This window comes from Crocuta crocuta, unplaced genomic scaffold (assembly GCF_008692635.1).
Source record: "Crocuta crocuta isolate KB4526 unplaced genomic scaffold, BGI_CrCroc_1.0 scaffold396, whole genome shotgun sequence".
NCBI classification, from domain to species: Eukaryota; Metazoa; Chordata; class Mammalia; order Carnivora; family Hyaenidae; genus Crocuta; species Crocuta crocuta.
In genome coordinates, this window is record NW_027533259.1 from 4,118,502 (window position 1) to 4,132,553 (window position 14,052).

The window sequence follows — 14,052 nt, forward strand, 5'->3', positions numbered from 1 at the left end:
GGGTTTTTTGGTGTATGTATGTGATGCCTTTTGGCTTAACGCTAAAACAAGCCGGCTTTTCCTGTGGGTAAAAACTTTTGGTGACTATGGCAACACCCTATTAGCCACAAGGGAGAACTCATTTGTTGGTGAATGGACAGCCTCCTGTTTTTCCCTTTTGAGCTTTGTTTTCAGGCAAACAGCAAACCCCTCTAAGTATATTCAGGGTGCTTTGCAGCCTTATCCCAGGGAACTTAAAATCTAGATATGGGATGTGTCTTCTCCATTCCTCCCTTAGCTCTTCCCTGCAGCAGCCATCCTATACTGAGTTCTAATATATAAGTCTCATGATACTTGCTCGATTGGATACTCAGTAGCTTTGTATACTTCCTGTGCACTCAGCCAAGGTCAAGCACCCAGAGCTGGCAGAACTTGAATGGTGAGCACATCATTGGAAAATTGAGGAGTTGGGAACTTAATACCAAAGGAAGGCATCCCACATTCTCTGGGTTAGACAATAGGGCCAGAAATAGGGATGGCTCCAGTACCAGGCCCAGTGAAGACATGCCTGATATGGTGTGGGTCGTCATGGGGGGGGCTGTTGACTGCTCACTATGAATTGCCTTCAAGATGGCTCCTGTGACCTAAAGATTATGACTGTGGAAGAGAATTAGCTAACAGCTTCATCTGAGGCTAGATTATCTGCCCACAGTCCTGACAAGCTGAGCCATGCCAATCATGGGGCCACATGGGAAGCTCTGAGGCTGTTGCTTTTAATCAGCTTCCCCCACCACATAACTCATGATCTCTCTAACAAGAACAAAATTAGCTATGGACCAACTGCATGAGAGCTATAGTTACCCTTGTTCGCAGAGCAGGAAAGAACTAAATCAAAAGCTGTAATTAAAAAAGATAATGATTTTCAAATTAGTTCTTATTAATAGAATTAAGCCATATTAAGTCTTGAGATGGTATCATAAACATGCTAATAAAAATGTTATTCCCAAATGAAAACATATGGGCTGAGTAATATAAAAGTCATATATTGTGTATTGGTTTATAACATTAAATATTAAATATATTAACTGGCAATATAAAATAGTTGAAGGACATTTTGCATCACTAGCTAAATAACCAGGTAACTGCTTATCAGTTTTTATATAATATGTATCAGTCTTTCTGTAATAAATAGGCTAAACCCCTGGTGACAGGAATGTAAAGTTGTGATATTGACTAGTCAGAGAATGGCTATTTCCTATGAAGACCCACAGAATGAGGGTGAGTGTTCTGTGCTCTGGGTGTATCACCTTAATAGGCAAGGAAGAAAGACTGGGGCAGGATGAGTTAGGTTATTGACAAACAACAACTTCTCCTATGAAAGTGGGGGTGGCGAGCAGTGGAATCTCCTTTCTCAGATACCTGTCTGTCTTGCTCAGCTGTCTGAGGGAGCTCTGGTGTACAACTGACCGAGAAGAAGAAAATGAACGGGATTATCTCATGGGGAGCCTCTAATTGTGCCAGCCTTGATTCGGCGTGGCAGGATGTTGCCTTCTAGAAGGCGGCTGAGCCTTCTTGAACTCTCTACTGATGAACTTGCCATTTGCCGTAACCCTACTGCCATCTTGACTCCCCCACTTCTTTCTTTTGCCAGTCAGTCACTAGGGAGCCAGGCCTCCCCTGAAGTCCCTTTGTGAGGTAAGTGACAGTTCCTTGTGTCTAGGCTTCCCTCTCCATTCCCGCCCTGGTTGAGGCCCTTGTTTCTGCTCATACACAGTATGGTAGTGGTTGTCATGTTGTCATTGCTGCCTCCACCTCCAGCCTCTCGCTCTCTTGTTTTTTCAGTATTTTGTTTGTTTGTTTATTTAGAGTGCACAAGCGGGGGAGGGGCAAAGAGAAGGAAAGACAGAATCCCATGCAGGCTCGGTGTCATTAGCACATAGTCTGATGTGGGGCTCAAATTCAAACTGTGGATCATGACCTGAGCCGAGATCAAGAGACAGACGCTTAACTGACTGAGCCACCCAGGCGCCCCCTTTCCAGCCTCTCTTTTGCCACCCCCTTGCTCTGTTGTCTCCACTGTGTTGCCTCGGTGGTACAGCCTAAGCCCAAACTATAGGCCTGATGATTTCTCCTTCTCCCTAACATTCCAGTCAAATTGCCTTCCCTGCCTTAACCTCAAGCCCTTACTTTCATTGATTTTGCATGTGACTGGATTGCCCCACTGCCTTCTCTGCTTCCTAAAAGCCTGCCTGTTGTGCAAGGCTCTGTTCAAATGCCAGCACATTCTTGAAGTCTTCTTTGATAAGCTCACAAAAGATGCACTTTGTGTATCTCTTCTAAGCACGTGTTGGTGATATTTACTTATGGATAGATTTGTATGGGCTTTGCCTACTGGCTAAAAACCACTGTTTATTCATCTTTCTCTTTCTCAAATGATAAGGAAAGTGCCTTGCACCAAAAACTCTAGGAATGAATCAACACAAGAAAAAAAGCCTTGCCCAGATATTTTGGAATGAAGGCTCTAAAATTAAATGGGTAACCAAGTGGATATTATGATGCCCTCACTGTAATGTCTCCTATACTTTAAAGAATTATATTTCAGAAAGAAGCCTGGGTGGAGAAAATAGTGATTCCCTGAAAAGTTGCCTGAAAGTTGCCTGAAAGTCCTTGTATATATAATTTATATTCTCATATATGTACATGTCTATATGAGGTTATAACAATGAAATGTGTCAGCTGAAGTCACTGTCTCATCCTCATATTAATTAGAGACAATTTGGATAATATTGTATATTATCTGAGTGGTATTCTTCATTTTCCAGAAAAAAAAAAACATTAAAAATTTGGGTCTCCCTCCAGTTTTTTTTCTTATAACATTTCTTCTCTCTGCCCTCACAGTTATGTAACCTGGAATTTCATTTATACTGTTTTGGGGTGTGGCTTGTCCCAGCACCTCTGTTCACCCAAGGATGGGATTCAAACATAAATAGTTCTTTTTTTCCTCTCCTCTCTTCTCCCCTCCTCTCCTCTCCTCTGTTTATTTATTTTTGAGAGAGAGAAAGAGAGTGTCGAGCAGGATAGGGGCAGAGACAGAGGGAGACACAGAATCTAAAACAGGCTCCAGGCTCCGACTGTCAACACATAGACTGATGTAGGATTCGAATCCCTATGGGGGTGGGGAGTGCATGGGGCACGACCTTTGATGCAGGGTTCAAACATGAATGGGAGATCATGACCTGAGCCGAAGTCTTAACTGAGCCACCCAGTTGCCCCCCTTCTAGAAATTTCACTTGGTGCTCTAGTGCTCACACCTTGGGCAACTGCTCAGGTGTGCTCAGCCATTACTCCCTTATGGAAATGCTCTCTGGGCTGTTCTTCCACCATAAATCATGGCTGAGGGCTTGGTACTGGCTCTTGTAATCTGCTCTGGCCTGTAACAAATGGTTGCAGACAGAATTGCAATTCCATGATGTTTTAGGGGCTTGCAATAAAGCACCTAACAGCCTTTACCACCTCCTTTCCACCCACCATTGTGAATGTGGGTGGGGGGCATCTATTTGAACTTGATAAACAAAACCCATCCATTCCAAGGATACAGTTTGCCAGCCTCGGTCAGATGACATCCTCTAACAATAAACCTGGCGGAGCAAAACCATCAATGCAATGCTTCTTTGAAAACATTGCAGGGATGTCTCAATGTTTTCCTATTTGGTTCAGAAGAGGAAAATGAGAACTCTATGCATTCAGGGTGTGATTGAACATCGATGTACTTCAGAATTTATATCTGTAATTTTCCACACATTTGTGCTCTTGGCAATGAGATGCTCACTCTAAGATCTTATGGTCTTTTGGACTATGAAAAACACTACTATTTCTCTTTTCAAATACCATTTTATACATTGAGACATAATGAAGGCTCTATGATACCTACGTAAAAGGTCAACAAATCTTCCACAATAGAGAAAATTCCTTATATTGCCGCATATAAGTTGTCTAGATTTTCCATTTTTTCCCATCTTAAGAAGTTTCCTCAACTCTCTTTGCTACATATGGAATAGGTGGTAAGTGTTACTGCTGTGTTTGTATAACACATTTTCATACTCAGTTTTGTCCTTGAACAGGTTTTACCCTTAGCTAGAAACCTGTCTGAACCTTAGGGAGCTCATATTTAAAAAAAAATTTTTTTTAATGTTTTATTTATTTCTGAGAGAGAGAGAGAGTGAGACAGCGTGAGCAGGGGAGCAGAGAGAGGGAGATACAGAATCTGAAACAGGCTCCAGGCTCTGAGCTAGCTGTCAGTACAGAGCCCAACATGGGGCTTGAACCCATGAACTGTGAGATCATGACCTGAGCTGAAGTTGGAAGCTTAACCAACTGAGCCACCCAGGTGCCCCAGGGAGCTCATATTTAAACTGCCTGATGGTTTTAGATCAATGTTATTGACGAGTATTCTTATTCATTTGGTCTCTTTTTTCCATACAACAAGCTGTTGAGTCAGTCTTACTGAAAGTTTAAGGATGCTATTCAAAGAGAAGGTTGAATACAAAGGAATATTCTCAGCTCATTCATGGTGGCCACACAAGACAAGACAGCTCTTTACGAAAGTGCCAAGGATGTCTGCTTTGGGCAGCACCTGAATGACACAGGAAGCCATTGCCATTCGGCAGGGAATACTGCTGAATGAGTACAGGGAAGGCAAGGAAATGGACATGTTCATTTCTACATCAGGCTTGTGGGTTTCATGTGGTCAGAAATTCCTTTTGTGTCTTAGCCTTCTGAGCTACAATGTGGAGATGACTCTCCTGTGTTATGATCTGTCCTTTACTTGATTCTCAGAGGCCTGCCAGTTGAAAATATCACCTCTTAAGAATCTTCTCAATGTAACATCACATCCTTAAAGGTAAGGCATTGTTAATAGGATGAATAAGAACTAAAGTTAACATGGACTCTACCAGTTCCCTCAGATATTACCAACTTTGCACATTGTTCAAATGGAAACATTGTTACACTCAAGTTAACAGAAATGAACCTCAAAATTCTGCTTTGCTGGATGATACCTCTGAAGCCAGAAGCCATTGGCCTTCTGGTTATAGCCAATCCCCACCTTGAACGTCAGCTTGCTTTGAGTCTGTGGCTAAGCCAGTGTTTAGTGTGCTACAGGTCAGTTCTGCCATTGGCAAATGAAGCCAGCCCAACATCCATTCTGGAAGTGTCTGAAAAGGTCTTACTGCCCAGAACATTTTGGAAGAAAGCCATGGTAAGTAATGTCGTGGTGTCATGGGCTTGGCCCTCTTCTTGACTAATTGTTCTTCCCCAGAGAAATACAGCACACAGATGCAGGAAACTTCTGAGTGATCTGAGAAGGTCTACGATTTTTTACACTGTCAAGAAACTGTTATGAGATTGCACGCAGCCCTCTGCTTCTTTGAGAGATATTGTGAGTGCTGTTTAAAAACAAACTAAACAAAATGGAAGGGACAATAAAAGTAAAACAAACTGTACATCCTAATAAATATGATGCAACTGTGTTAGTCTGTGCTCTGTCTCCCAATTTTGAAGGGAGACTGCTTGTGCTTGGGCAGAGGGGATGGTCAGTCATTTCACTATGTTATAAATGAGGTGCGGGAGATCCAGAGAGTTGAGGCCAGGGCCTGAGGTGTGTTGGGCAGGCTGGACTTCCCCTGATGTGCTGACTCTCAACTCTGTACTTTTTATTAGATCACACGGCCTCTGTCAGAGCTCCTAATGGTTGACTATTGGAAAAGATACTTTAATAACAATTTTACTTCCTCACTCAAGGGTAGGTCCCAAAGCTGATGCCCCTGACTTTGTCTATCTTTCCATGAGAATGCAGATACTCTTTGACCCCGTGTTTTTGCTTTTCAAAGGTTTCCCTAAGGAAATAGTCAAAGATATAGGGGAAGATATTGCTACAAGTATCTTTTTTGTAGTATTTTTGATAATAGTGGAAACATTACAAAAATAAGAGAAGTCTAAATAGGGGATACATTAAATGATAGGTCTAAATAACAATGGACTAGGGAGTCATGCAAAATGGTGTATTAAAGGATATTTAATTTAGACCAGTAGGTCTAAAAATACTATCAAATGAAAAAAGCAGGTTCCAAAATAAAATGGTTACATTTGCGAAAGAGAGGAAGAGTTCTTTTCCTTCCTGATTATTTCTGTTTTTGAGATCTTCTATAACATGTATTAATTCGTTAAACTCAGTAAAAGTTATCTCAAAAAAGAGCTCCCGTTAGGGCATCATTTGAGAACCAACACAGCCACAGAATGACAGTAGGGACATTGTCAAAACTGAGATTTAAGATACATTGTTTCTAATTCCTGTTCTAGGAGCTCGCTGCAGAACTTTGGCCTTTCAGACAACTCTCTGAGCAGGTGATGAGGAGACCTTAACGCAGAAAGTGTCCCAGGCTTGCAGCCTCCTCTGACTGAGGTTACTTGGGGGAGGGGGGTCCCTTCTCTGTCCTTCCTTCCCCTTTTCCTGTCATGTTGGCCTTCAAAGGGGGTGAGGACCCTTGAGGACAGACGGCCATTACCTGCCAGGAGAATACGTATCTATTTGGAAATCCAAGAGTGAGGCTAAGGCCTCTAAATGCTTTCTCTTAGGAGGAATCCGCTAACGAGGAATTCAGGAAAATCTAATCAACCCTTATATTTTCTCCTCTCAGGTCTCTGGCAGGAACTAACGTTTGAGGCTGTCCTCCCTCACTCTCATGGGCTCCCTCTCCCTGTTGTGTGTTCTCCTGTTTCAAGGTGGAGGCACCCATTTTCTGGGGTGAGTGGATTGCGGAAAGATCAGACGGAGAAGAATGATGAAAAGGCTAAGTCAGAAAAGAAATTTCAGCTGAAAACTGTTTACTCTTTTCTAGGAAATAGAGGTGAGAATAATTGACCGGATTTTGTCGCCTTCTGTTCAGCAGTCCAAACGGAACTTGGAGCTTGCTGTGAGGTACTAAGGGCTTAGCTCTGGCTTTATGATTTTCAAGCATGCTCCTACTCGCCTGAGATCTACCTCAGAATCGGCTGGATCCAGTAACACTTTCTTTTATGAACTGAATTTATTTTGCACCTTCTCTTACACGGAGGAAACCAGGTTTACTGATTGAATATGGTGGTTCATTCTTAGAATGCAGTCACTTTACACAGTAAATATACATAGTCAAATGGAGCAGTTCAATATAAATTGAGGCAAAAGATGCTGTGGTTGGTTAAAAGAACTTAATTTTCATCCTGCAATGCTGAAGACTGGAAGGGTAGGAATTCTTTCTTAAGGAAGTCCCCACCCCCCTCCTCAGCCCAGCCTCAGCTTTCTCTATTGGTGCTCTTCTCATTTGAGTGTATGTGCCGCGATTATTTTTAAGTTCCTTCAGTCAGTTTTTCTTTTTCTCTTTTTCCTAATACACCCAACTTTTGGATGATATGTCTTGACTCAGCTATTTCCTTTCTATTCATTCGTTCATCCATCCATTCATTCATCCATCCATCCATCCTTCCATCCACCCACTCACTCATACAATGCACCTCAAGGCACCATTGGGTGTGAAGCATGTGGCACCCCAGCTGGCAGACATGGCTTCTGTCCTCAGGAAGTAAACGGTTCTCTCATAGGGCTAGTATGGGGCTCTGGACTTCATAAGTGGTCCAGTAGCTAAGGAACGATGAGACAGATAAGACAGATAAATCCAGCAAATTTTTGCATAAGAAACAAGATCACAGGAAGAATATTATGATCGTCAGGTCACTTTTGCAATACTGAGTAACCTGGCAATGCATCTCCATTTACACCCCCTGTCACTGCGGTGAGCACCACCACCTGCCTCCTGAGGCCCCTGATGAAGACAAAGGAACCCTTCTCTCTTGTCAGTGAACTTCTTGGGCGGGGGGATCAGGATTGTGTTCTCACAGCGTTTGTTTTGCAAGCTCCTACTTAGCTCAGCTGGTGGGACGCTGGATATTCCTCCTCCCCGCTGAACCTGCCCAACTCTCTCAAAGAAGCCTTTGTGAAAAGAAGTGGGATACAAAGGAATATAAATAAGTAAACCATTGAAATATCACCAGACTCAGGAATGGCCTTTCCTACATATGCAGTCCTACTTCTGTACTCCCTGGTGGGACTCCAAAGCCAGATCCTCATTTCAAAATCAACCAAAGGCAAGAAACCTAAAAGCAACTTTAGAGGAGCAAATAGAACCTTGGTCAGAGAGAAGGATGCTAACGCCAAGTTTCTGGTAACGAGCGCCCTCTCCTACTGCTTGCTCCTTCAAGAAGCTCATCACCTGTCATCCAGTCGCCCTAAGGGCTGTCTAACATCAGTGGAATTTACAAAATAAAGCTCAAGAGGTGCTTTGAACTCCAAAACTTAAGAGCTGCTGGTTCTCCTAAAAGCCCCATGTGGCATTTTCTTCTCATTTGGGGCAGTAAAAAGTGCATAAAATTTACTATCTTAACCATTTTCAGTGTACTGTACAGTAGTGTTAACTATATGCACAGATTATTGTGCAACAGATCTCTACAACTTTCTCATCTTGCACAACTGAAACCCCCACGGCTGTTAAACAACTCCATTTGCCCCTCACTCCCAACCCCTGGAAACAAACATTCTGTTTTCTGCTTCTAAGACTGGATTACAGAGATACCTCACAGAAGTGGAATCATGCAGTATTTGTCTTTTTGTGACTGGCTTATTCCACTTAGCATAATGTCCTGAAGGTTAATTCACGTTGTAGCATGCGACATGTTGACATGTCGAAGGGCTTTCTTTTTAAAGATTGGATGATATTCATGGTGTGTATGTGACAGGTTTTCTTTACCCATTCATCTGATGGACATTGAGGTTGCTTCCACCTCCTGGCTATTGTGAAGACTGCTGTAAAGAACATGGGTGTATGGAGGGAGTCAAAGGCAAGCTGAGAGCAAAGCACAACTTAGCAACTCCCTCCCCACTCCCAGGTGGGATGTGTGGGACATTCCTGGCACTCCTGTTTGCCCAAGAACAAAGGAAAGGGAAAAACCAATGGTTAACTGATAGACATCAGTCATTCAGGACATGAGTCTCCATCAGTTGGCAAATGTTTTAATGATTTACAAGGAAAAAGGCAATCTCCAGAAACCTAGAGACTCAGTTTCCTGGAGCCCTAACATCACCCTCCCCTCCACAGTGATGTGGGGAACAAATGCAAGAAGAAAATGTAAATAAAATTAAATTTCCTTATAACCTACAGCCCATTTGCAAATACTTGAGACAGGTGGAGTATAACATTTCTCCAGGGACTCCCTGCTGTCTTAATGTTAATGCTTTGCTAGAAGGAAAAACAACCTTAGCTTGTCAATAGCTAGGCCTCCTATTAGACAGTAGCTAAAGTCTTCTTTAGCATATGAAAGTTCTTTTGGAAACCTCCCTTTTGCCTTTACCTCCCCCAACTCCATGTATGTCATCAGTCACTCCTCACAAACCCCAGTACAGCTCTTTCTGTCCATAAGTCCTGTCTCTGTGCTTGAATAAAATCACCTTTTTGCACCAAACACATATCAGTAATTCTTTCTTGGTTGTTGACTCTGGACCACCACCACCACTCGAAAAGTGCATCAGATGTGCAAATATCTCTTCAAGATCCCATTTTCCATTCTTTTGGATATATATCTCCAGAAGTGAGATTGCTGGGTCATATGGCAGTTCTGTTTTGAACTTTATTGAGGAATCTCCATACCATCTTCCATAGTGGTGGCACCATTTTACACTCCCAGCAACAGAATGAGGGTTCTAAGTTTTCTACCTCCTTGCCAATGCTTGCTCTTTTCTTTTCCTTTCTTTTTTATAGTGGCCAATAGACAGGTGTCAGGTTTTGATTTGCAATTCCCTGCTGATGAGTGATGTTAAGCATCTTGCTGTATGTTTGTAGGCCATTTGTACAACTTTGTAGCCCAACAATAGTACCACCAGGGTTTTCTAGTTAGAGCTTGTAGGTGCCCTATGGCTTTGGCTGTAAAAAGACTGGAACTCGGTTTTACTGTATTTGACAACTAGAAGGCAATCAACAATCACTTACAAGCTGAGTAAGCAGTGAGTTTTTTTTTTTTTTTTTTTTTTTTTTTTGGTATGGGCATCCCCTGATATTTCACTTTGAAAACAAGCTACTGTATTGATTACTGTATGCCCAAGGATAATAAGCTATTGATGGAAATAATGAACAGATGTATTTCACTTGGAAAAGATAATTTTTCTCCCTTTTGGCATTTTATATAAAAAAGGGGGGTATCTTGAATACAGAAAGAGATATTAAGAATTCCTGCTACTTGCTTTCTCTGTGTTAGTGACTTTCCATAATGAATGAGAAAATGACCCAATTTATTTTTTGAAGGCCCTATGTTAACAAGGGATAATCTTTCTCCAGAAAAATCCAGGGTAAGAAAGCAAGTCCAAGTTGTCATATACAAGTTGACTGTGTCCATGTGTTAATGTGGGGTTATAAGGGACAGTGGTCACTGTGTCACTGTTCACCTGTTACAAGGTAGCAGGGAGGTGATACAGAGCCTGAAGCCAGCATTCTTATTGTCCTTTCCTGGCCTTCCTCCCACCCCCAATTTTCTGTGCTCTTCTCTGGGGACCACAACTGCCCTTTGGTTTCACCTGCTGGAGATGCACTATTCTGATGCAATTGCTTGTTATGAATCACCATTTGCATCTCTTAAAATCCCACCCGCCTCTCCCGCCCCCCAGATTAGTTCACTCACATTACTTTCAATGCTAGTACTTGAAGATGTCATGTAACGGGACCCTGTCATTGTACACATAAGAAGACTGAGGCCCCGAGAAACTAAGTAATTCCTGAAAGCTCACCTGTCTTGTTAATGGTATCGTTTCTGAATTTTCCTATTTCTTTTTCCTGACAGCGGCTCTACCATCTTCCCAAATTCTTAGGCTCTTATCTTGGGATGATTTTTTGAAGCCTCCCTAATTTTTATTCCCTTTACAATATCAGCCACCAAGTCTTAATGATCCTTCTTTTTTTAAAAATTTTTTAAATGTTTTATTTATTTCTGAGAGAGAAAGACAGCGTGAGCAGGGGAGGGTCAGAGAGAGAGGGAGACACAGAATCTGAAACAGACTTCAGGCACTGAGCTAGCTGTCAGCACAAAGCCCAACACGGGACTCGAACCCATGAACCATGAGATCATGACCTGAACCGAAGTTAGACGCTTAACCGACTAAGCCACCCAGGCGCCCCAATGATCCTTCTTTCAAGGTTCTTCATATTGTCAACCCTCCTATATTTCAACTGTTTTCGGTACCTCATTGACCCATCCCTGTATTTCTAGGCTCCTGTGATAGCCTCTTTATCTGACTCACTTCCTTATCTGATCTACCAGTGATTCACAACTCTGGCTGCTCATTGCGTTGACCAGGGGCACACTTAGAAAAAAAAATTACAGCATGCCTGGGCCTGTGCTCCCACCCATGGCCATCACTCCCCACCATCATGGGTTAAATGGTCTGGGGAGAAGCCTCTGTAGAAAGTTTTTAAATACAAGTTCCCCAGGTGTTTCTAATGAGTAGCCACGAGTTTGAAAACTCTTTCCGAAAAAAAGGAAAAGAAAACCTTTTCCAAACGTGTTCTTCACCACCCCTAAGATACTTTGGCCCCATCAGTGTGATGCTCAAGAATCTTCTGTGCCTCCTCATTGCTGTTGGTGTATAGATATCAGCCTCTTCCAAGCAGTCACAATTCTTGCACTTCTACGCCCTCTGCTTTTCAGAAGGTTACCCTGTGATGGGTCTGTGATGTGGGAAACAAGGCAAGCTGAGGACAAAGCACATTCTAACAACCACCCCTCTCCCCAACCAAGGTGGGATATGTATGACATTCCTCATGTGCTCCTGGCTGCCCAAGAACAAAGGGATAGGAAAAACAAATGGTTAACTGATACGCTCACCTCCCACATGACATGGTTCTCTATCAGTTTGTAACTATTTTGATACTTGACAAGAAAAAGTTCTATCAATAGCTAGGCCTCCAGGATCCTGTAAGTCTACTTTAGAATATGAAAGTCCTTTTCAGGAGCACCTGGGTGGCTCAGTCAGTTGAGCATTCTACTTTTGGTTTTGGCTCAGGTCATGATCTCACATCTTCATAGGTTGGAGCCCCGCATCGGGTTCTATACTGACAGCCTGAAGTTTGCTTGGGATTCTCTCTCTCCTTCTCTCTCTGCCCCTCCCCCATTCCTGCTCTCTCTGTCTCTCTCAAAATAAATAAACTTAAAAATAAAAGTCCTTTTGAAACCTTCTCCTCATCTTTACTTCCCCTAACTCCCAAGTATATAATCAATCACTCCACACAAGCCCAGTGCAGCTCTTTCTCCCCATGAGTCCTGTCTCCGTGCTTTAATAAAACCACTATTTTGCACCAAAAACATCTCAAGAATTCTTTCTTAGCTGTTGGCTAGAACCTCAACACTTCAAACCTCATCAATTTTCTTCTTAGGATCAAAATCATCTTCTACAGTTTCTATTTGTAGTGTCCTTTGCTCTTTTCTTTGCTCATCCCAAATCTTCTGGTCCTTCAAGGGTTATCTTAAGACTGGCTTCCTTCAAGGATCCCTGTCTGACTATTCTGGTCATTATTTCCCCCTCTTGTTTCAAACTCTCTTGTCATTTGGGTTTACACTGTCTTGTATTTGCGCCAAATGAGTATTTTCAGCTTTCCAATGAAATGGAGAGCTCCTGGAGGGGAGGGAGGAACGATGCCACATTTTTTTTTCCTGTGGCCCCCATACATCAAACAATATCTTATGCATATCATAAAATAGGACAATTTGGTTGAAAAAATAGACCCAGAGGCTAGACAAAGAGCTAGAGAATTTTTCAGAATGGCCCCTTTTTCACAGGATGGTAAGTACATGATCCTATGCAGACAGACCTAATATTAGCCTTTGTTTCACAGTCCTGCCAAGTTTCTAGGAGACAATTATACATGGCACTTCCATAGTAAAGAAGAAACTCTGGCATATTAAACTACAATCGGTTATGCCAACATAGGGCAGAACTACAGTTTGAGAGAAAACACCTTATAGAAACATTAAAACTTAGATTAACCAAAAATAATCGTCTGGAACATTCAATTAGCCAATTCTCCTCCACTCCACTCTTAACAGAGAGAGATACAGTATAACAGACAAGAAAATAAACAGACAAGCAGGAATTTATGAAAACAACAATAACCAAAGCCCTACTTCTGATTTAGGTTGAGACAATCAGTGGAAAGTTGGGACACCATCCTATGCCTTCTGCAACCATCTACAAAAGCTTACATTGAGATTTGCTGTCAGAATAGCTTTGTGATACTGCAAGACTTTTAGTCATTCATTCACTCACTTGTTCACTCTGTAAAGCACCCTATTAATAATCCAGGGTGATAAGCAGTATTTGAATTCTAGAAAGGGGAGCAAGAATGTGGATATTGATAATTATGCTGCAAAACAGAGAGTAAGAGGGAACAGGGGAGATATAAAGAGTTATGGGATTTTAGAGGACTGGGATGTTACTTGTGATTGGTGGACGTGGGGAAGGATTCACGGAGGGGGCAGCCTTTGATGTGGTTCTTGAAGGAGGACATGATTTGGGAAAAGCGTTTCTCAAAGAAGGAATCAGCATGTGGCCCAACCATAAAGGTGGGAATATACGACAATGGCAAGTGCTTCAGTGTAGCTGAGCGCAGATATGAAATAGGATATTGTGGGAGATAAGAGATAACACCGATTAGGATGGGGCCAAATCAGGGATGGCTCTGGGGACTAATTTAAGGGTGTGTGTGTGTGTGTGTGTGTGTGTGTTTGTGTTTGTGGAAAAGGTCTTTGACAGGGGAAATCCTTAAGGATAACCAATTGCTCTGGTATTAACAAGTTGGGAAGATTGGCCAGAGCAGTACAGAAAACAGGTAGGCTATTTAATCTTGGGGAGTGGCCCTAAATTAGAATAGGGTGACAATAAGAATGGAGGAAAAGGCCATTGTGAGAAATGAGAGACACAAAATCACTCCCTCTTGGGAGCTG

At 42.3% G+C, this 14,052-nt stretch overlaps 1 protein-coding gene and 1 long non-coding RNA gene across 2 annotated transcripts in view; one reads left to right on the forward strand and one right to left on the reverse strand.

Moving 5' to 3' along the window:
* The window catches only part of MAGI2 (membrane associated guanylate kinase, WW and PDZ domain containing 2), a 966,486-nt gene that overhangs the window by 51,249 nt on the left and 901,185 nt on the right, over nt 1-14,052 (reverse strand). The window lies entirely within an intron of this gene.
* On the forward strand, nt 6,627-9,528 carry LOC144217403 (uncharacterized). The gene is made up of 2 exons (XR_013330900.1): nt 6,627-6,781; nt 6,876-9,528. It is a non-coding gene; the product is annotated as an uncharacterized LOC144217403 (long non-coding RNA).